Source organism: Manis javanica, chromosome 15 (genome assembly GCF_040802235.1).
Source record: "Manis javanica isolate MJ-LG chromosome 15, MJ_LKY, whole genome shotgun sequence".
Classification (NCBI taxonomy): Eukaryota; Metazoa; Chordata; class Mammalia; order Pholidota; family Manidae; genus Manis; species Manis javanica.
In genome coordinates this window covers 10488305-10510701 of record NC_133170.1, presented here as the reverse complement: position 1 = coordinate 10510701, position 22397 = coordinate 10488305, and the positions used below count along the sequence as shown (strand labels likewise).

General features: G+C 37.0%; 1 protein-coding gene across 4 annotated transcripts in view; it reads left to right on the top strand.

Annotated features, from left to right (window-relative positions):
• RASSF8 (Ras association domain family member 8) overlaps positions 1-22397 on the top strand; it is a 102493-nt gene that overhangs the window by 19412 nt on the left and 60684 nt on the right. For all 4 annotated transcript variants that reach the window (XM_037020370.2, XM_017645332.3, XM_017645329.3 and 1 more), the window contains 2 exons: positions 8443-8555; positions 12133-12237. The gene's annotated coding sequence lies outside the window, so the exon portion shown is untranslated. The remainder of the gene's footprint in view (positions 1-8442; positions 8556-12132; positions 12238-22397) is intronic.

Here is a 22397-nt window from a genome sequence, read left to right as displayed (position 1 = left end):
TAGAAGAACATTTTCTGAATCCAGCAAATGTGAGCCTTGATTCTCTTTGTCCCCTGTTGCTTTGGAGACAGGAAACAAAGCCCAGAGCCCGTGTTAGTGAAAAAAAGCTTGATAGAAGATGTCTCCACATAAATCTGGGACCCCCTAAAGGCTACTTTCATACTGTAGTTTTGAACTACAAATACAACTTTTCCCCTACCTCCTCCCAATTCTCAGCAGCTCTAAGGATAACTGCCTATCCAGTATTTCATAACCAATAACCAGCATTTATACAGGCTCGCAGTCCTAATTTAGACCTACCTAACTGTGCCAGAAAAACCACGTATAGATGTAAAGTAGTTCCAGAGCAGTTGGTCAAGGCAGAATCAGGTACAGATTCTTTCTGGAGGAATCTTTCTTCAACCCAGACCTCAAAGAGTTAAAAATATATAATTCCAAGAAATTTTAGCTCACAGTTAAAAATTATAAAAGTAGACAAAGAAAACATCGTGTTTTGTTATCAATAGAACCAGCCAAAATAATAGATAACAGAATTAAGCATTTACAGTGATCTCAGATATAGTTGTCAGGGAATGTAAAATAACTTTGTTTTAAAGAAATTAGAAGGTTAAAAATGTTAAGTAGCAAACAAATATTAAAATGACAAAGGAAGTCAGAAAAATAAATAGAACTTTGAGAATTAAATATGTAACTGGAATTTAAAATTCAGCAAACAGCCTTAATAATAAATTTGACACAGCCAAAGAGAGAATTAATCAACTGGAAGACAGTTCTGAGCTTTTTAACTGTTACTGCAGTAAGAAATTCATTTACTGATGTGTGTATACATGTGATACATACGTATAATTTAAGCCAAATGTTTAAGAAACTGATTATATCTGCCTAACGATAACATTCTCTTCTGTTTTTCCTTTCTATCTACTCTTTGCCACTTAAAAAGAAAGTTAAATCCAACCTAGGAAATTACATGAACCACAGTGGGTCATGACCATAGTTTTGAGGAAAACTGATTTTAATAAAGTTGAAAATATGCATACCCCACAACAGAGCATATGACCGCCAGTGTTCAGATCATGTTATGTGGTCCATCCCCCCCCAAAAAAAAAAAAAACAGGAAGAAAACAAAACATTGATCATTGAAAACATAACTAGTGTGGTTTATGCATACAGTGGATTACTATAGGACCAGGGTGATTACTGAAAATGGTGAACAAGCTGTAAAGCATGGACAGCACCCCATCAGAATAGATGTCGTCTGGAAGCAACCAGTCTCAGCCCACATCCGTGCATGTCAGCCCTTTCCCCAACTTTGGAAACGAATGGACCAATGATTCATGCATCAACATCATAGTGAGCAGGAAAGGCAAGTTGAAAAAGACTACATGTAATATGATTCTGTTTATATGAATTTCAGAAATTTGGGCAAACCAAATACTATAGTATTTAGTTAAAATTTGATGAAACTTTTTTAAAAGGCAAGGGTATGCGCAGAATTTAGGAGACATCACCTCTAAATGGGCATTAAGGGAGTTGGTTAGGAAAAGTCAAAAGGAGCTTCAGAGGTATTATATTAGTAATTTACTTCTTAAAATTTGTTGTGAGTACACAGTATTTGTTCCCTTGTAATTCTTTATATTTTATATTCAACATTTAATGAAAGTAGTGTAACTTAAAAAGCCAAAGCAGGATCAACACCAGTTAATAAGTCTCTTATGCTGATCAGACTGTTTTTAGAAAGTCATTTTTAGTTTTGGATGTCAAATGTTATGGACATTAATAAAGTGGAGTGTATCCAGAGGAAAACATCAGGGTGGTGATATAAACCTGGTCTTCAGCGTTTCATTTTTCAGATGCAAATCATGTGCATTCTGAGCATGGGGGAGTTTTGAATCCCCCAGGTCTATTGGCTAGTGGAAGTGCAAAGTGAACTCTGTTCTCTTAACTCCCCGAATAGTGCACTTCTGCTGCACATGCAGAAAAGAGTTTTAAAATATTCCCAGAAATTGTTCTGCAGTTTGCCAAAGGCTTTGTTTTTTTCTGTCAAACTTAACTGTAGGCCCTGTGGCATGTTGTAACATACCAGATAGCAACTCACAAATGGGATCTTTCATTGCTGGGTTCACAGAAGCCCTCTGTTGTTCATAATTCCTGAAGGCATCTCTAGATCCAGGTACTGTCCGTCGAAGGGACACACACATCCAGGTAATTTACTTTGGTGCCTTTTGGAGGAAAGGCAGACTCGGTCCTGTGGTCGCTCTGCTTTTGGCTGTGCAGGAAGCCAGTTTGTCTGGCTGCGGCCTTAGTTGGATATAAGCCTGGAGAGCTGGCAGATAGTAGTAGCCTTTGTCCAGGTATTAATTACTTGAGGTGAAGGAGTAAATTAGCACTTATTGAGGATCTGCAATGTGCCAGCTGTTGTTAGGCATTTCTTTAAAACCTTTACTTTTTAGAGTAGTTTTAGGTTCATAGCAAAACCTAAGAGGAAGTTACAGACATTCTCCATATACCTCCTTCCCCCACACATGCATAGCCTCCCCCATCATCAGCATCCCCTGTTAGAGTGATACATGGCTCACAGTTGATCAGCTTGTATTGACACATCATTACCATACAAAGCCCATACTTTTACAGTTCACTTTTGGTGTTGCACATTCCCTAAATTTGGACAAATGTATAATGATATGTGTCCACCATTAGTATCATACATACCACCCCAAAAAATGCCACGTGGGCTGCCGCTTCATCCCTCCTCTCTTCTGATCCCTGGTGTCCACTAGTATTTTTATTGCCTCCATAGTTCTGTCTTTGCCTGAGTGTCGTATGATTGGACTCATACAGTATGTAGCCTTTTCAGATGAGCGTCTTTTACTCAGTATATGCATTTCTGTTTCTTCCGTGTCTTGACAGCCCATTTATTTTTAGCACCAAATGCTACTCCAGTGTCTGGAGCACCACAGTTTATTTACCCATTCACCTACTGAAGGACATTTTGGTTGCTTCCAAGTTTTGAATAAAGCTGCTCTAAACATCCATGTTCAGATTTTTGTGTGAAGTTTTCGACTTCTTGGGTAAATACCAAGGAGCACAATTTCTGGGTCCTCTGGAAAGAATATATTTAGTTTTGTAAGAAACCACCAAACTCTCTTCCAAAATGATTGGGTCATTTTGCATTCTCACTGGCAATGAATGAGAGATTCTATTGCATCACAGTCTCACCAGCTTTTGGTGTTGTCAATATTCCAGATGTTGGCCATTCTAGTAGGTGTGAAGTAGTATCTCATTGTTTTAATTTGCATTTCCCCAATGACATATGATGTAGAGCATCTTTTCATATGTTTGCTAGGCATTGTCACATAAAAATATTAAGTTCCACTGAGACAGAAGTGGTCTTATCCCCATCTTACAGATGTGGAATTCAGGGAGGGGTAACATTAGTAGTTGGAAAGACAAGATCTTCCTGTCAGGAGAGCAAGCTACAGGGTCCTGGTCAGAGGCAGTGTTGCGAGGTGGATAGGAGCACAGACTGCAGTAAATAGGGCTGGGTTCATACACAGAATCTGCTGTTTGCCAGCTGGGTGACTTCCATCAAAAGTTATTTAACCACCCTGTACCTCTTGCCTCATCAGAAAATGAAGGAAATCTATATTTCATGGGATTATTAGAAGAAGTAAATGAATTAGTTTGTATAAAAGACTTAGAACAGTGGCTTGGTGCAAAGAGAGTGGTGTAATGTAGTGCACATAGAGAAATTTTTTCCTAACTGCTTGTAGCAAGCATTTTCCTGGTCTCTGTGACGCTGTAAGCAGAGCCTGTGCTCAGCGGGATGAGATCGTTATATCCCATCTGGTTTGCCCAGCATCCCAAGTTGGGTTCTCTGCTCCCGAGAAGGTGGGTCTGGCCCTGCCACTTCACATTCATCTGGCCTCCTCCTCCAGGATCCCACATATCCCAGGGCCATGGATGTTGACAATGTGAGTTATTAAAAGTCAGACCAGGTGCACCCATTCCCAAGATCTAACACCACAGATGAGAAATTGAGATTCGGGAAGGTTATGACTGTCCCAGATTCATACCACAGCAGAGCTGGGAGTGGAGTGTTTCCTCTTATCTGAGCTACTTCCCGGGAGGTTGGCTTTGTCTTTGGAGCCTGGGTCTCGCACGGTGTGGAGGACCTCCCATTCCCTGCGTTGGCCCGACCGTGGAAGTGGATGCTCGTGGGTTCAGTGTGCCCTTCGGGCCGAGGAGGTGCCAGCCGCTGAGTCACGCGGGGGAGCGTGCCTCCGCTGTGTGCACGCATGCTGTGCTCACCCAGTTTCCCCCTGAATTGTACAGAGATTAGACTCCACCAGCTTCTATCATGTGTTTCCTTGGATTCTGACCCAGCATTTCCCAAGGCACTGGCTCCCCACAACCCTGACAGAGCTCCTTGTTACTTACTGCCTCCCCTCCCCTCTCCCTCCACCTTTGCTTGCTTTAATCATTTTTCTGTTTTCTCCCTTATTTATTCTTACACACTGGCTCTTGTGTGTTTCTGCCTTTTTTCCTGTACCCAGGGGTCAGGAGCGGGCGCTTGACTTGTAGAGCCATTGCTAGGCAATGAACTGGTGTGAGTGGACCGCGGTGTGAACTGACCAAAACCCCCGGTACACCTTACAAGCTATGCAGTCGTGACTCCTGGCTTTCCTTCACTTAGCCTGCAGCCAAACTGAGCAGTATTAACACAGCATTATAGTCATTATCATATGCTCTCAGTAAGGGCAATAAGCACACCAAAACTGTCGGAGAATGTAATTCCAGAAACACTCAAAGGTCTTCCCTCCCTGCAGGCACTAAGGCAGGAGACGGCAAGGTTTCAGAAGTAAGTAAAGTATAATTGGCATGAGTGCCAGGCTTAAATAGTGTTTAAACATTCAGACATTCTTTTCTTCAACTTAAGGTAGCTTTATTGCTAATGCTTTTCTTGGAACTGAAATGAGGACATTTATTCAAGATTAACATACATTATGACACAGCTCAATTTAGGAAATTAGGTAATTGTTTAAAGCATATTTAAATATGTCAACATACTATTGTAATTTCTAATTTCGTTGATGGAATATTCTTTGCTCAATATTTTTTTGCCTTTTTTTAATGTATGCTAAAATTTTTCTATCAACACATTTTAAAAGGAGAGAATGAAAATCATTGTCACTTGAAATTAATTAGCATTATTTTAAAAATGAGACCGTTCCTCACATTTGAACTTAACTCTTAATTATGAGAGGGTCTTTTTCAAATTAGTTCTCTGAGACCATTAGGAAAAAAGTGGGAGGAAGTTTAAAACACCCGTGCAGACGACCTTCCAGTCACAACTGTCAGGTGTTTAAAAGCAGCAATACAGCTAAATAATCAATTCTGATAAGCTCAGAAGAGGTCAGTTAGAGCAATCTGTATTATTTTAAAAAGCGTCCAGGGTAATTGGGGAGTGGTGGCTGAAATCAGTATTTGGGATTTCATTTGTGTTAATACAAAAATACAACTTAAAAGTCACACTGGTTTTTTTCATTAAAACTTATTTCCTTTCATTTAAAACATTCCTCTCACCCCGCCACCCCCACCCCCACCTCGACCAAGCCTTCCTTGCAGGGGGAGAAGGAAAGGAGAAGTCTACCAGCTAGGCGCCTGCGCTGCCTCCTCAGGAAATAGCACGTCAAATTCCTGCTTTATCAAGACCCTCCCTCCCCTTGCCTTCCCCTCATGTTCATTTATTGAGTGTGCCAGATTCTGTGCTAGGCACAGGGCCTCGAAGGAAGTACCCAGATCCCATGGTACATTAGGGGAGTGAGTCTAAGAAATAGCACAGAACAGTGTGGAAAACCTCCAAAGAATCTTTTTAGTATGTTTCGAGAAACTGTATCTGCTGAAGGACTACTCACATCGTCATCAGTTTTATTAACTCTGTAGTTTACTTCATTTAAATTAAAAACCAGTTAACTTCTCTGAATTTTTTCTGGTCTTAGAAAGTGGCTCAGAATTTCAGGGTTGTACCTATTCCACCTGAATTCTTCTGCAAACTCACTGTGCCTCGAACAGAGCCTTGTCCTTTGAGGGACAGTAAAAGCAGCTTTAGGATGTCCCCTTTGCAGAAGGAGCTTACTTCCTTTTCTGTTCTGCAGGTCTTTTTCCCTTCTAACAGCTCCATCAGTTTGATATTTTCTCTTAAAACTTTGGCCCAGCCATGCATTCAGTGCTAATCACTGGACCACCCCAAGAACCATATTCTTTTCTCAGTGCTTGCTTGATGTAACCCTTTAGTATGTCCCAATTTCACATTTGTCTGAAGTCTGTTCTGTACGGAAACACAACTTCTGTTACATGGTTATGTTTATCCTTTATATATATTTTATAGTGTTGTGGATTTTTTGCCAACTCATATTGGAGTAATAGATCTTCAGTAAAGACACCTAGATACATTTGACAAATACTTATCAAAACTCTACAGCCGATCTTCTGAGAACAGCTCTCTGGGATGTGGGGTACTGAAGTGTCAGCCAGGGAAGGAGACCATAGCCAAGCAATCACTGGATAGCTTGTTTAGTAAGGCTTAGAAATACATTTTTTCAAACTGGTCTCAACAAAAATGGTTGTTTGGCTATTTAAAAAAATAATTGATCATATCCTTTCTTGTCTTGTCCTGCTCCGTGTTTCTTTTCTAATTTCCTGTGTGACAGTTAATAACAAATCGTAAGACTAACAAGTATGCATTTCAGTTCCTATTGTTTATGGATCAGTTTCTTATGCCAGAAGGGGAAGATGCAGGAAAGAGAATGAACACTTTCTAGAAGCATCATGGGTTATACGAGCTAACCTGGGATGGGCGTCTGCTAGAAAAAAGCAGGATCTTTCAAATCAGGTACACTTGAATTCAAATCAGGGCTCCATCATTCACTAGCTGTGTGAACCTGACAAGGTACCAGGTGTTTCTGAAATTTTAGTTTCTTTATCTGCAATATGGGGGCTATAGGGTTTGCCTTCACAGGGTTATGGACATTGTCTAAATTGTGCAGAAAGGTCACCTAGCATCTACTCACTGTGTGCCTACTGTTCTTTAAAATGCAGGAACTGCGTTAAAAGCAAGTCACCCAATCTTTCTGAATCTCAACTTTGTCATCTGTAATGGGAATTACTGTATGTTAGTATGAAAAAGCTAAAAAAAAATTTAGAGCCATATACACATATGATGACTTGTTCTCGGAAGGCTTCCTGAGTATCCACCAGGATATGAATGCTCTTGTAGCTGTATTTCAAGTCTCTTTGATGCTTTTACATTTTTACTTGGTATTATTATTACTAGTATTAGTTAGGTCTCACAAATATCATACAGTTAGTGGAAACTTCATAATCCTTACCATATTTTAAATACAGTAAGAGCCTTGTAAATATTTATTACATGAATAGTTTTTTTTTTTTGTTATTAGCATTGCCCTGTCCGTTGCAAACTAATGAGTTGATTACGTTACAATACATTTGTTTCCACAGGGAAATCTACCTTATTCTTTCTGTAACCATTTTATTGCTTTAATACTTCATATGGGCTATGCAGAACCTATGATTAATACCTTTCTTACTAACTTTGCATACTGCTTTGACAGAACTGAATTACGTTCAGAGATGTAGATGTCTGTGAATTTTGGTGTTGAAGAAAAAAAAAAACCTTGACCGTTCCTACTCTTTCTTTTAGTAAATAGAACTTAAAATTTAGGGAGTTTCAAATTTGCATATTTATGGTTTTAATTTATTTTGTGGATACAAAAGGATATCAGTTATGAAAATGTGCTATTACATTCTATTTCTGGTTGAATATTTATGTATAATTGAATATTCATAGGGATTTTCTCTTTTCAATAAAAAGAAATGTGCTTGTTTAACTTTACAGGCATCTAGACTCACAGAGTAGACAGTTGCTGGCTTCCTCCAAAACTTTCAGACTTTTTCTTATGTGACTTATAAGACTTGAACAGCCAAAGCAGTAAACTCTTTTCTGATATCTGCATTAATAAAAAGGTCTCTATTGTCCTGGATTATCCATCCTTCTGGGCCTAGTTTGGAGGATGAGAATATACCCAACAATTAATCAACAGTCATTATGAGAATTCTATAAGCAAATGAAGGGCCTGCATTCTTTACTTCATTTAAGAAAAAGAAAGAAAGAAAGAAATAGCAACACAATTTGTAAACCAGATTTATTTTGTTCTTGAGTTCTTAATCATTCTGTTTTGTTTGTGTTCAGTATATAGGAATTGTATGTAATAATCTGATACTGTGTTCATTGATATCAATAACTTCTATCTGCATTCTTATAAACCAACTTAAATAGATTGTATATTTTGTTATCTATTCCTGCATTCCAAGTTGCCCTGAACCTAAGGACTTAAAAGAGTAAACATTTTTTGTCTCCCCTAGTTCCTTGGAGGATCAGGAATCCAGGAATGTCCACGGGTGGCTCTGGATCTTTCATAAGGTTGGAGGCCAGATGTCACACCATATTGTAGTCATCTACATACACGCTTGACTAGGTATGGAAGGTCCCTTTGAGTAGTCGACATAAAGGCTTGACTAGATACGGAAATCCCTTCCCAAGGTGCTTTGCTCACGTGCTTGGCAAATTTGAACTGGTTGTTGGCAAGAGGCCTCAGTTCCTTACAACACAGACCTCTCCAAAGGGCCGCTTGAATGTCTGTATAACACAAATGAGTGATCGAAAAGAGCAAAAAGGCTGGAAATCACACAGAATGTCCATCATAGCCTACTGGCTTTACAAGTTAACTCTGCTTGTCATGGGAAGAGAATATGTAAGGGCACAAAGACAAGGAGGCAAGGATGTGGGGGGCTATCTTGGAGGCTGACTACAAATACAGAGAGTATCTTACCTTTAGCACATATTTAGCAGTGTCTAGTGGATGTTCAAATATCCTTAATTTTAATTTTATGAAAAATAATATAATTATTAGAGTATAGAGGTTTCCTTCTTTTTACCCTGGATTGTGTGTTGGTATATATTGATTATTTGTCAATTTCAGTTACTTACATGGTATATGATGTATAATAGATACCTATTTTTCAGACCTGTGGTCACAGGAGAATTATATCCAGGTAAAAGGAATCATTTATCTGGGCAGGACTTTCACTGATGGTAAGCTCAGCACTGCTGAGCAACTCATCACCGTTCTGTAAAACCCTCTGAATTCTTCAAGCCCACAACAGACATTTATTGAGCACCTCTTATGTGCTAGACAATGTGAATTCAGATAGTAATATAAAATGTCCCTTCCTTATACTTGATGCTGACTATTACAGTCAAGGAACATACTGGACATGGTCAGTTGTTGAAGATCATGGGCTCTGAAGTTAATTTGCCTGAGTTCAGTTCCTGGCTCCCTACTAGCTACTTGACCTTGGAACAGTCTTTCATCTTTCTATTTGTTAGTTTTTGTCTCTGATTACTCCCTTATTACAGCTTACTTCCTCACAGGATTGTGAGGATTTAGGAAACAGTGCCAGTGAGTACTGTTCACCAGCCTCTTGGGAATATCTGGAATAGAATGATCCATTTGGATGAGAGAAGTTTCCAGGGGATGTGAGATGTTTGAGTTGTCTCTTGGAGGGTGAGTTGGAGTTTGGTCAGCACAAAACATTGATGGGGCTCCAGGCATGGGATGCCAACATGATGCAGATCTAGAGGCCGAGGAGCAGAACAGTGGGGTGAGGCTGGAGGTGTGTCATGTGGAAGCTTCAGGGGAGTGACTGGCAGTGAGCTCAGATGGTGGCCTACAAGGACGTGAAGAGTCTCAAGTAAAGCTCCAGTACACTATAAATTTTCTGAGATCATTGCAGGTTAAATCTCAAATTTCTTATTGCCTCCATGAGTATTCTGAATTGCCAGATCTTATATTCATATTTGTGGTTAGGAAAATGTTGTCACTACAGTTACAGACCAAATAACAGAAGTTTAGACTTCTTCTATGAAGGCTTTTAAAAATAGCAGAATCATAGGTTTTGCTCCCTTTTTTTTTTTCTCTCTCTCTAAGTGGTCTGGCTGAAGGGTCTATGATGGGTTGAGAAATTAAGGTAATTAAAATAATTGATGGAGAGCCAGTTGAGGCCTCACTGGGGACTAGAGAGGTGAGGACAGGTGTACAAGAGCCTGAATCCCTCACCCGTCAAGTTTGGCATTTCCGCCAGGCATCCCAAGCACATTCCCAGGCCACCAGCAGGACTGGGACACTTCCCATCCCATCCCGAAGAGCCCTGATTCATCCAGAATTTTGCAATTATAAAAATCTAAAAAGGAAAGATTTTAATGTCAGCATATATATAAGTATCATTTTGAATTATATATCTGACAAAATCACCACCCTAATCTTGGCCCTCAAATGTCTGGCTCTAATAGCAGTAACCTAATTTTATGGACAAAGGAAGATAATGATTATGTGAATTTTAGAAACTCTCCTTCTCAGCTGCCCACTTCCAAAAGATTTTCTTGGTGACAAAACTAAAAAAAAAAGAGATGAGGCTTTAAAGAAGAAAAGATGGGTAAGAGAAGAGATTTTGATTTATTGGAGATTTTGGTTTGATTTGCCAGCCAGCCTGGAGTCCATATAGCTTCTAGGCTCCAGGGTAAAAATTACGGTATTTATAATTTAATCTCTTCTCACATGGTTCTGAATTTGCCACCCAGTCCTCTCTCCCAGCAGGATTGACCCTTTTATTGCTTTTTGGATAACATCTTGCTCTATAAACAGGCTGTTTCACCAAGGCGCGTCAGCCTCAAATGGGTGTCTTTCTCCTGGCTTCTTTAGGAGGTAGGCAGGTCTAGTTGAAGCCAGAAGCTCTAACCTACAGACAGAATGAAACAGGGATATCTAGTTGGCTTAGAACCTATTTATTTTCATTAGAAAAATATTTTATGACTGCTACTTTTTTTCTTTTAAAAATTAGAAGCATACACTAATGTATCTTTGCACTGCTGCTGTGATACTATGTAAAAAATAAATGGGAAATGAATGACATTTTTGTAGCAACTATTAAGTTATATGAATTGTTAGTCTAGTAACCAGATTGGGAGACAATGTCTCCATTCAGGGCGATAGTAGCTATGCAGGGAGAGCCCAGCTATAGAAGGGGAAACTTTGAAATAACTTCCCTTTTCCACAGTTGTGTTTGAAATGTATTTTCTGATAGCTTGCATCAGATTTGAGGTCTACCAGTTCTTTCTCCTTACACTATTTCTAATTTGATATTTCATATTATATCATAACTAAGAATCTAAGGATCGAGACTGTTTTGGCATTAATTTCTATGCATAATAAAAGTATTTTAGTGTCAGTGTGTTAAAAATGGTTGATGGAAGATGGTCTTTTTACTAACGTAAACCTTTCTATAAATACATGCAGAAACATCTGCTAAGGGCATAGTCTGAATGTAGCAGACATATAAATTGCGTCAATTCCCGTCTTGTGGCCAAGATTTCTTTCAGGCTCTCTTTATAACTAATGCCATGGCCATTTCACATTCTTACAGCATTAGGCAATAGAATGGTCAAAAGAACTGGTGCCAGGTTACCCTCCTTCTTAAGGTAACTGGTCGTAGTAATTTGGACACACCAAGAAAAAGTGTGGCAGGTTTTTTTGTTTTTGTCTTTTAGGACCAAAAACCCAAGATCCCTCCTTCAACTTCAATTTTAGGCCCTGGCTTTAGACAGTTTTCCAAATGTCTGACTACTAAACTGCTTTCTAGAAATGGCTGTGGTGTTACAGAGAGCTTTGGTCAAGAGAAAAAGAAGGTACCACATCTTTCCTAGAACCCCCTGGGCCAATCAAATGACCTTTTAAAGAAACAACTGAAATTCCTTTTTCAAAAGCACAAAAATGCTAATTGAAACCAAGCAGAAAACAAACCCACCCCGAAGTCCCGCAATTCAAACCACTCAGGCGGACAGTGGCCGAGGAGAGGAAAAATTCTTCTTGGGAAAACTATTTGAAGCTAAAAGCCTGTGTATTTTGCCCTTTGGTTATCATAAGTTAAAATGGACTGATTTAACACTTTTAAGATAAAAATTAGCCAGGACTCTAAGAATACTGTGTCCCTTTGCAGGTGCCTGTGTGGTTCCTGCTGGAAGAGCTGTCCGGCGCCCCACCCTTCCTGCTCGTCTGCAGAACTACCTCCTCCTCCCCCAGCGTGGGGATCCAGCTTGGGAAGGTGAGTCTCAAAATATATGTCCTTCCGTATACATCCCAGGAGAGTATCGCTTAAAGTGACTTTTTAAAAACAACTGTTCAAAGTTTTAGGACTTTTGGAGATTACGTTCACTGGTGAACTCTTAGGAATCATCATTTCGAAGCCCTTTCTTTAGATAATACAAAGTATAGTTACTGGTAGCATCTTTTGCCACTGTAATGCAAAGCCTAGGATCAAAACTGAGTTGACACAGCATCATGAAACACGCTTTCGTATTTAAAGTGTAAAGCAAGTTTTTGCAAATTGGTGTGATCACCACTCTTGGGCTTTTCCTGAACGCTATTCCACTCATGCTTTAAATCGGCAGCCTTTTTAAAACAGACAAGTGTTTCTAACAGTATATGAGTTAGGTCTTGGTAAGTCTGAAATATCCTGTAGTTTGAGCTTCCGTCTCTTTCGTAGTATCAACAATTGGCTTCATTAAGTAAAGGGGGGCACAAAAATCTCTGGAAGTGGGAATATATAGCTAAATTATTTTCCACTTTTTGTATGCTTGGTGTATATGATCTCGGTCTCTTAGATATTAAAATGACTTATTAATCCCAGAAAGGAAAATTATTTGACCTTGTTTGTAGTAAGTGAGGCACTTATGAATAAACTGGTTACATTTTACAGGTGAATAAACTCTTTAAGGGCACCAACCAGCGTGTTGTCTCATAAATTCCTTAGTCCCTCATTTGCAGAAGTTACATGCTTGCATTTTTGCCTAGGTGGTGGACTTGGAAGGTCTCACATAAATTATTTTCCTCCTGAAATAAAACAACAACCTTAGAGCCTTGTGCTAATTGCTAGGCCATGTGTAGGGAAGTACATTCGTAAAACGTTAAGTCCATATCCTCACTGGTTCAGTTATTCTGGAAACACTGCCACCGTGCGTGTGGCATTAGCAAAAATCCATGACTAGAAGGCCACAAGTGTTGAGGGTAAAGATATTTCTGATTCAAATAAGGCAATTTGTTATATCTATGGGAGAGCTGAAAAATCCTAGTTGAGCCCTGCTATTCATAATACAGTCTAAAGAAGAGCAGCTTAAGAAAAAAAAGTATGTAGTTCAACTGACTAAAGTTCTCTCCACAATTGTATACTTACTTAAACTTTAATTTTAGCTTCTATTACTGATGAAACTGTTGTGTAAGTCTTTCTTTTATACATTAATTATTCTCTGTTTAGGAAGATTTATGTGTAAGTTATACCAAGAGGAACTGTGGTTCAGGTTTAACATCTAGGGATTGTGTACACTGGGTTTAAACATTTCAATTATTTTGTTTCTCTTGGAACATAATAGTTATCCACTAATACAAGTAGGAGCTATGTATGAGTTGCTTGGAATTTACTGCTCAAAAGTTTTATTTTTATGCCATTTCTTCTCAAATGCTCAGTATGCTAAAAATTAACAGCCTTTGATTCTTGACTTCCAGTGCAGAGACTCTTAGCATACTGCTTCATTTTCCTTTTTTAAAATGAGGTTCTGTTTGTTTTAAATAAATGAAGGGCTCCTGGGCTGGTGTATAGCCATAGATGAAACTTGTAAAATTTTTTGCCTACGCTTGCTACTGAAGTAACCCAGGTTACTCATAAGAAGAGGGCATGTGAGTTCTCTAAGCATTTCTGAATGAAGCATCTAATTTTAGGCATGTTAACTTTGATGAGCAAAAAAACAGCTTTGAATTCTCAGCTTTGAATATTGCTGAACTGTATAAAATTACCTTTTTTTTTTCATGGAGCAATAAATTTTTAATGTCTTACAATCAGAATGTTTCTACTAAATCACATTTTCTCCATAATGGTACAATTTTTCCTGAGCCATTATTCTTTTAGGGAATGATGTTAGAGGATAATTCACCCTTTACTTATCATAAGGCATCTTTGTTAGGTTTATAAATTTGTAGCTGTGTGAAAGCAAACTTTAAAGCCCATATTATGCATGAAAAAAAATAGGAGAAGCAAAGTAAATTTTTACAGATCATGTATTTGCTTCACTTTCTGTTTGAAAGAGAACTTCAGTCTTCCCCCACCTCCCTTTTCTGGTACCTTCCTGTAAAAAGCATTAGTGAGAGGAAAATAATGATAAACATGGCTTAGCTCTGTAATCTTTCAAAACTATTTTGCAAGTAATTTCCCATAGTTTCTGTAGCTAAGCATATCGTGCTAATACACTTGTGCCTCTGGTATGGGGAGTAGTGTCAGAATACTCAACATTTTATATTTTAAGCTCTGTGTGTGTGTGTGTGTGTGTGTGTTTTCAGGTCATGGTTTCTGTCACAAGTAGATTTAATGGAATTTATTTTCTCTGTGCTTATACTTGGTTTTAAGGGTTCAGATGGGGGCATTTCTGAATAAAACTTGTAAAGAGATGTTTATTGTTGTTACAGGCAATTCATGCACACAGATTTTAGGAGGCTTGAAATGATCTTGTGGAGAAAACAACTTGGTAGAAGAAGGGGGGACATTTTCTGTAATTTGAGTTGTCATAGTAACCTGCATCAAGACACGTACTTGGAAGCCAGGCCTGAAGAATTTCTGTGACAATAAACATTCCTGTTGCATTCATCATCTTTTTTTCTCCAAGAAAGAACCATCTACTATTGTGACCTAATTATTTCATTTCTGATTTTAGAAGATGGGTAACAGTTTGCATTTTCTTAGCATTTTGAAACTTCAAACTCACTTGAAAAATGAAAAGTTCACCTGTTTTTATTTGAAGTTGACATTTTTGATAATGTATTTCAAGCTAGTTATTTCAAATGGAAAATTTGGTTAAGTATAATGGTTACTTCATGAAATATGAAGGAAACAGGATTTGATGAAGATTTGGAGAAATTGCCCCATGCTCCTGTTAGCATGCAAATCTTAATCTTTTTGTTTCCATGGAGCTCTGATCTGGGAATGTTAAGACATTTCCTACAGTCAAATTGTTAATATTTTTATTTTATGGCATCTTGTAATATCATCTTAAGCAAGAATGTATTTTAACAAAAAGGATGAGATGTCATTTTTATTAGCAAAATAGTTTACTTGGAGAAATTGTATCCAGACATTATTATTTTTAGATCTGCTGTCTTTCACAAAGGACAGTAGAATGTTGTTTCCTAAGAGAAAGGTTTTTTTAGGATTTGCTTTTCTCTTGCCTTCTGTAAGATACTGATTATTGCCCAAGATTATTTGAAGTTACAAGTGTTTTCCATAAGCAAGGAATGTTAGGGGGAAAAGGAGATGAAAGTGTGTGTCCATTCATTTTAGGAAACCTGGAAAATAAATTGGAAGAGTTTGTGGCTAGTCTAATTATTTAAAAATATACAAAATTTGCAGTTATGATCTATAACTGTGTAGTTATCTAATAAGTGATAATACTTTCATAGGGACTTTTCCACATATGGATGAGAATCTTAATCAAGTGGAATATTTTTTTAAAACCAAATTTAAGGTACATGTAGAAAACCTAGATAGTCCATTTACTGGGAGAATATGAAGGAAAATATAATCACCTATTATCTCACTGTGTAGAGGTACCTATTGTAAATATTTTGTGGGAATCATCTATAATTTTATAAGCAAAGTTGGGATTAAGCTGTCAATAGCCAAAATACTAATAGTGAAAACACTAGAATTTTATCCCCTATTAGAATTAGCAATGTGCCTGCTATCATCACTACTATCTAAAATATTTTACTCTGAAATGTCTAGCCAGTATTAAGAAAAGAAAAAGGAATGAGAGAAAGAGAGAACTATTGGAAAGGAAAATAAAATTATTTGTAGATAATAAAAAATCCCCAAGACAATCAAACTAATAGACTGTAGTAAGATTCCATGTAAATAATGTAAATATCTTGATCTACATAGTAGTATAACCAATTCAAAAATATGAGAAAAAAGGAACCCATTCATAATAGCAACAGAAAGTATGCTAAGAATTAATCTTTGTTAAGAAACGTGAGTGACCTCGGAAGAAAACTATTAAACTTTACTCTGAGGATGTCGAGACTCAGTGTTTCTGGATAGGAAACTCATTATTTTCAATCTGTATTGATTTGTAAGTTTAATATATTTCTAATCAAAATCTCAGCAAGAATTTTTCACAGGTCAGCAATTCTGAATTTCATTTTTATATAATAAATAAGAGACAAGAACTGTTTATGTAAAAATAATAATGAAGGGAACTTACAATGCTAGGTACTAATGTAAAAAGTTATGATGTTGACCAAGTAGACAAATACCTGGAAAAGAATAGAAAGCCATAAGAATGTTGAATTGACAAAAATAGCATTGCAAATAATGAATACAAAAATGTAGTAATATACTGGAAGAGAATATATATGAATACCTGATCTTGGGTTTGAGGAAGGATAAACTAAAATGTAGAAGCACAGGTTCAAAAAAGGAAATGATTCATATGTTTAATTACATTAAAAAAAATTTTTTGTTTTACATATGGCAATCATTTGAGAGACATATTCTCTCTTCCCCTAAGTGTCTCTCAATAGATAATTATATAGAAAAATAGTTGGTACTTATATATAAAAAATTATTTCTGGTCAGTAAAAATAACCAATACCCAGTTGTAGTTCTTAGTGAGCCATTTAAAAAAGAATACAGACAGATGCAGACCTAAAGATTTTTCAATCTTGATAATAAAGAATATCATATTTGGTACAACATATTAAAGATTCAAAACATGTACATGGCATGTATCTAAGGGACCTATATAAAAAAGTAATGTTTAAGTCGACATATGTAATTCCTAATGTTAGCAGTGGGAGAAGTAAGCTCACAGTGGTCATATAATGAAACTAGAATGTAGACTGCTCTTCAGCCGTGAACAGAATCTGTCTGTCTACCTGTCTGCTTATCTATAGTTTTTTTTTAACTATTTAATTAAACGGAAAAATGGTAGTAACCTAAAAAGTGATGATGTCAGGGCATAATATAAATTATAACCTTGCATCTTTTTAAGGGTATTGACATAGAAAATAAATGAGGAAGCAATATACAAAAGTGTTAAATGATGATGGTTTCCAAGTGTTAGAACTACAAGAAAGGAATAATCATTACTACATTATTTTATTCTGTAAAACATATATATAATCAAGTATTTGAAAATAGATTGTTTTTTTAAATCTAAGGTTGACCAAATACCTAAGATTCCATTATATGTCTTCTTGAGGAAGAAATTTGCTTTAAAAATGTATTTATTGAGCTGGATTATACACAAAACAGACTAATGAGAGGATCATCGACATTTCTGGGCAAGGCTGAACAGACCGCACTCCTAGGCTGCCATTCATGTCATATCAGACATGTATGTGTGTCTGTATATACGTGTATACTTATATATATGGTGTATACGTGTGCATCTGGCATTGTGCATGCTTCCTCGAAGTGTGGGGCCCAACATTCCTGGAAATGATACACAGCAGTGTTTAAATCGCAGTCCTTTTCCCCACGCCTATTATATCAAGCACCACAACAGTTTCAATGTCAAATATTGATTGCCAATGACATCATATATAACTTAGTAAATAAAGTTTTTATGGGTTAAATGAGAGAATTAGGAGAGTTATTTTCATTCTGTAGCCATTTTGATTGCTTAACCCTCTCCCTGCTTTCTCATGGGCTGCACTGTTTATTTATAGCCATTATTCCTGGGTAAGAAACTTAAGGAATTTTTAGAAAATATCCCGAGTGAGGTATACTGTGCCTCTGAAATCTTAACTATTTATTTAATTTTTCTGTGCTGTTCTTCCTGAATACAGCTCTTACCAATGGCCTTGTGTTTTCCAGTGATGTTTATGGATTTGCAGGCACTATAGCCCCTTTGTGACTAAGGATGGACTTTGGTCTCTGGCACAGCCTTGGACCTGTCTCAGCCCAGGGTGCATATTCCTGAGTGTGTGTGTGCTGGCCCAGTTCCCAGCAAGGAGCAGGCTGGGCTGCTCTTTAAAGAGTTGCAGTTAATGACAAATAAAGTACACTTAAGTTTAAGTAAAACTTGATTCTACATTATCAAAATAGTTTTCAGTTTTGTTTACTTTTTCCTTAAGAGGCAAAGATTGATATTAAAAATTGCTTTTCTGTAATCAATCCTCCCATGTTTTCTTCCATATGCTACCTCTATAGCTTTTCTTCTTCCTTCCTAATTACAACCCTTAAATAGAATTCGTGCCTCATATCGAATTCACCGAGTATCATAATTCCTCCAGGTGGTAAAGATACCTCGAGACAAGTGCTGGGCATAGAAGCCACAGGGCATAAATCTGCAAAGAAGTAAAAAGCTAACCTTTTCAAACAATATGGCTTCTCTCTCACTTACCAACTTTACATTTCCCTGTATGGCCCCGGAAGATGACTGGTTAGCCAGAGACGGGTAAGATTCCTCAAGGGAGGAACAACCTAAGACAGGCACAGTCGCAGGGGGGCCATCAGGTGAGAAATTGGGGATCAACAGAGGTGAGGCTCAGAACCTCACCCCCCCTGCTCTGAGAGAAATCTTCTGCATCCATGGATGTTTTGCTGCCCTTGTCTAGCCTGGATTAATACTTAGTCCATAGGCACACACCTGATCATCTACATTTGCCTTCTTACAGCACTAAACTATGTTTTCTACCTTTATCTTGCATCTACCTACCACTTCAGCATTTTATTAAAAATAAAAATAATAATAATAATAAAGGGAGAAATGTGGGATCAACATATAAATCAAGTATAAAAATCAAACAAATATTCATATTTGACCTGATTGTTTATAGTTCATAATGTGTGATCAAAGCCGAATGTTTCTGTGATAAATGCCCTTGTACTGTTCACCATGTAAGAATTTATTCACTATGTAAGAATTCGTTCACCATGTAAGAACTTGTTCGTTATGCTTCAGAAGATTGGAGACTGACGAGAATTAGGCTTGAGATGGATTAATGATTGTACATTGAGCATTGACCCCCCTATACTGAATTTTATTGTTGTTAACAACCATTTGATCAATAAATATGAGAGATGCCCTCTCAAAAAAAAAAAAGACAGAGCAAAAATATAATCTATCATCAGGACTCAGTTTCAAAGTTGATAAAACTAGGGCAGTGCATATATATTTGAAAGGAATAAAATAGAAATATCTAGTAGGATATAATCTTAGGAAGCACACAATGGATAGCATATTGTAAAAACAACTATTCATTTATTAAAAACAAATTTCATTAAAAAAATTGCTTTTCTGAAAAGACATGTCTGATATCTTCTACTTTTCTGAAATTCTAGAAAAGAGGTTTTTAGCAAAGCATTAATCATTGTATATTTAAAGCTATTGCTCTTTTTTTTTTAATGCAGGAAGTTTAAGATTTATAGAAAGGTAAAAAGTGAAATATAAGGTCACCTCCTTCCTTATTGTATTTCTACTACCTAAAGGTAACCATTTTTAACAGTTGCTCGGGTATCTATGCAGAAAATGTACATACAACATGTATTCATGTCTTCCTAATCTTTTATAATACCATGTCTGTGTGTGTGTGAGAGAGAGACAAGATTCTTTACAGATTGACTCCTTTAATTGCCAAAATAATCTTAAAGGCAGATATGATTATCAGATTGATTGTTGAATTGGTGAGAGTTCAGTAAATATTTATGTTGGTTTGCATTCTTCCATTTGGCTCAGTTTGTAAAAATGAAGTTAGTATGCAATTACCTAATACATATGCAATTATGATTGACTCTACTCCTGATTGCACCAGTGTCCATCATCTCAGTAGAGTCATTTTCTGTGACCTGGTTTCTATCCCTGTAAATTGAGATAGTGCCTGTATCTTCCTGAATGCAGTAGTGAGAATAAAAAAATTAAAAGAGAGCCAAAATACAAAATCATTTTTTGTTGTTAAGGTCTACTACAATAGTAATGATACCATGACACTCCTAATTTGGCAAAGGCAATTCCTTTTATCTAAAGTAGACCTTGTGACAGTTAGAAAGTAGAATAGGATGGTGTGCATAGTTCTGCCTTTAAGAAATACCTAGTCACACCAAGTTAAGTGAGTCCTGGGAGTTAAAGGAAAGAGACTTTCATTGCAGGAAAGGCATTCTTGATAGTCATCCTTGCCCCTGGCCTCATCCTCATCTCTTTATTCCAGGATGTCCTAAAAGAACTGTCTGTACTTTCAGATCAAATGAAACATGTTCTCACAAAACATAGGGTATATAACTGGAAATTGGACACCTGTGAATTCCCCTCTCCATCTCTGCAAATTACCTTAGCTGTGCTGATGGATAAGTTTGTGCAGAGGTGTTTCTGCTGTTATGTACTTACTTCTCACACTTTCTTAATAGATCTTTCTAGCCCATTTGAGTGGACATTGTGGGTGGTAGTCATGACTAAGTACACGTGGTTCCTCAGTGTATAGTGGAGGGTCTGTCTACATTGTTTCAGTTAGACACTTTTTGACACTGAAAGGCATGAATTACAATGTACAAGAACCGCACCCACATTTCCTATAAGCCGTCTTGTGGTGTGCTTTCTTTCTTTGGTGTTTTCCTATTTTTAGGTTAATCATGGCCTAAATAGGGGGATTTTTAATATTTTACATATGAACCTTTTATATGCATTTAATAGACACTTTGTATGGCTAAAAGGTACTTGTTTTGTATATCAGCTGCAGAGATGTGTTACTTCTCTGGGAAACAAATATAGCTGAACCTTGAAAATGGGTAAAATAATTGGTAATATAAATACCGGAAGTGATTTAGATCATAATATAAGAAAATATTTATAAATAACTTCTAATAACACAAAACTGGAGGAAACAATAGGCCTCAAGATTTGCGTCTTTTACAAAAGGATGACAAGCCTTTTGTACCGTTTATCTTCCATAGTTGTTCTCTTATTCAGACCTGGTATTGTCCAGTCTTTAGGCTTAGGGAGAGTTTACTGGGGGATAGACAGGTAGTAAATGATTATGTTCTTGCCATAAATTATGCAATAATAGAATGAAGAAGGTGCTATCGGAGCTCATGGGGAAGTACTTTAACTGCAGAGGATAGGGAAGGCATCATATCTATGGACAGATATCATTTGAACCAAGCATTTAAAGATGAATAGGGTTTTCAAGAATGGGTAGAAGGCCTTCTAGAAAAGCCTGGGAAATAGCAAGCATATGCAAAGCCTGGAAAGGCACAGGAGTGCGGTATGTGCGGGGATTAACAAGTACAGTGAGGTTTGGATGTGAGGGATGGGAGAACACTGGTTTTAAAAACAGGATTCTTATTCTAGCTTGATGGAAACAACCGTTTAGGGTGTTGGGCTTTATGACAATTGAAAGGCTCAAAATTATTATAAGTAGATAAAGTTCTAACTGGAGGTTAATTAGAAGTATTAATGATTTGGAATAATCTAAACATCAGGTATCTCTGTTAAGGAGAAAAATTACATTTTTTATTTGATAGTTTATATATAATCTTAATTAAATACTTAACATATCCTCATTCTTCAAAAGGATATTGCTACTTAAAAATGTTCTCACTTTAAAAATTAGATATAAATAGATAGCATTAAAAACTCTTTTGTTACCAGCCCATTGGTTTAATGTTCTAGTCACATTGTTAACATTCTTCTCCTCTAAGCTGCTCTAGACAATTTTACTGTGCAAATTCTTTGCAAATTTTGCCTCCTCAGAATGGGAATTGTGCGAAGGATAAAATGATTAAAGATCGCTTTCTTTTTTTGGCATAGCAAATAATACTTTCAGAAAAACAGGCTGATATTAACTGCCAGTTCTATTCCATTTTGCTTCCAAGGATATTTGAATGTATATCTCAATCTTTTTATTATATCTGAAGTAGAAATAAATAGTAATTTTTACTGTTAACAAAGTAGTAATTTCACATACTACTATTTATATCCTTGTGTGAAAATAAAAGGTCAAAAATGACTTTAAGCTCTAGGATCATCTTGTCTGCTTGATTTTTTTTTTTTCCCTGTGCTTCACCATAGCATACTGCAAGCATATACATCAAATCTTAATTTTATTTTTTACTTGGAAAGGCCTTTGAAGATTCAGATTGAGGTATAAGAAACCAAAACCTAGTCAGAGACTATTTTGCTCCCTCTAGACATCTTCTCTAGGGCAAAAACTTCTATTCATCGT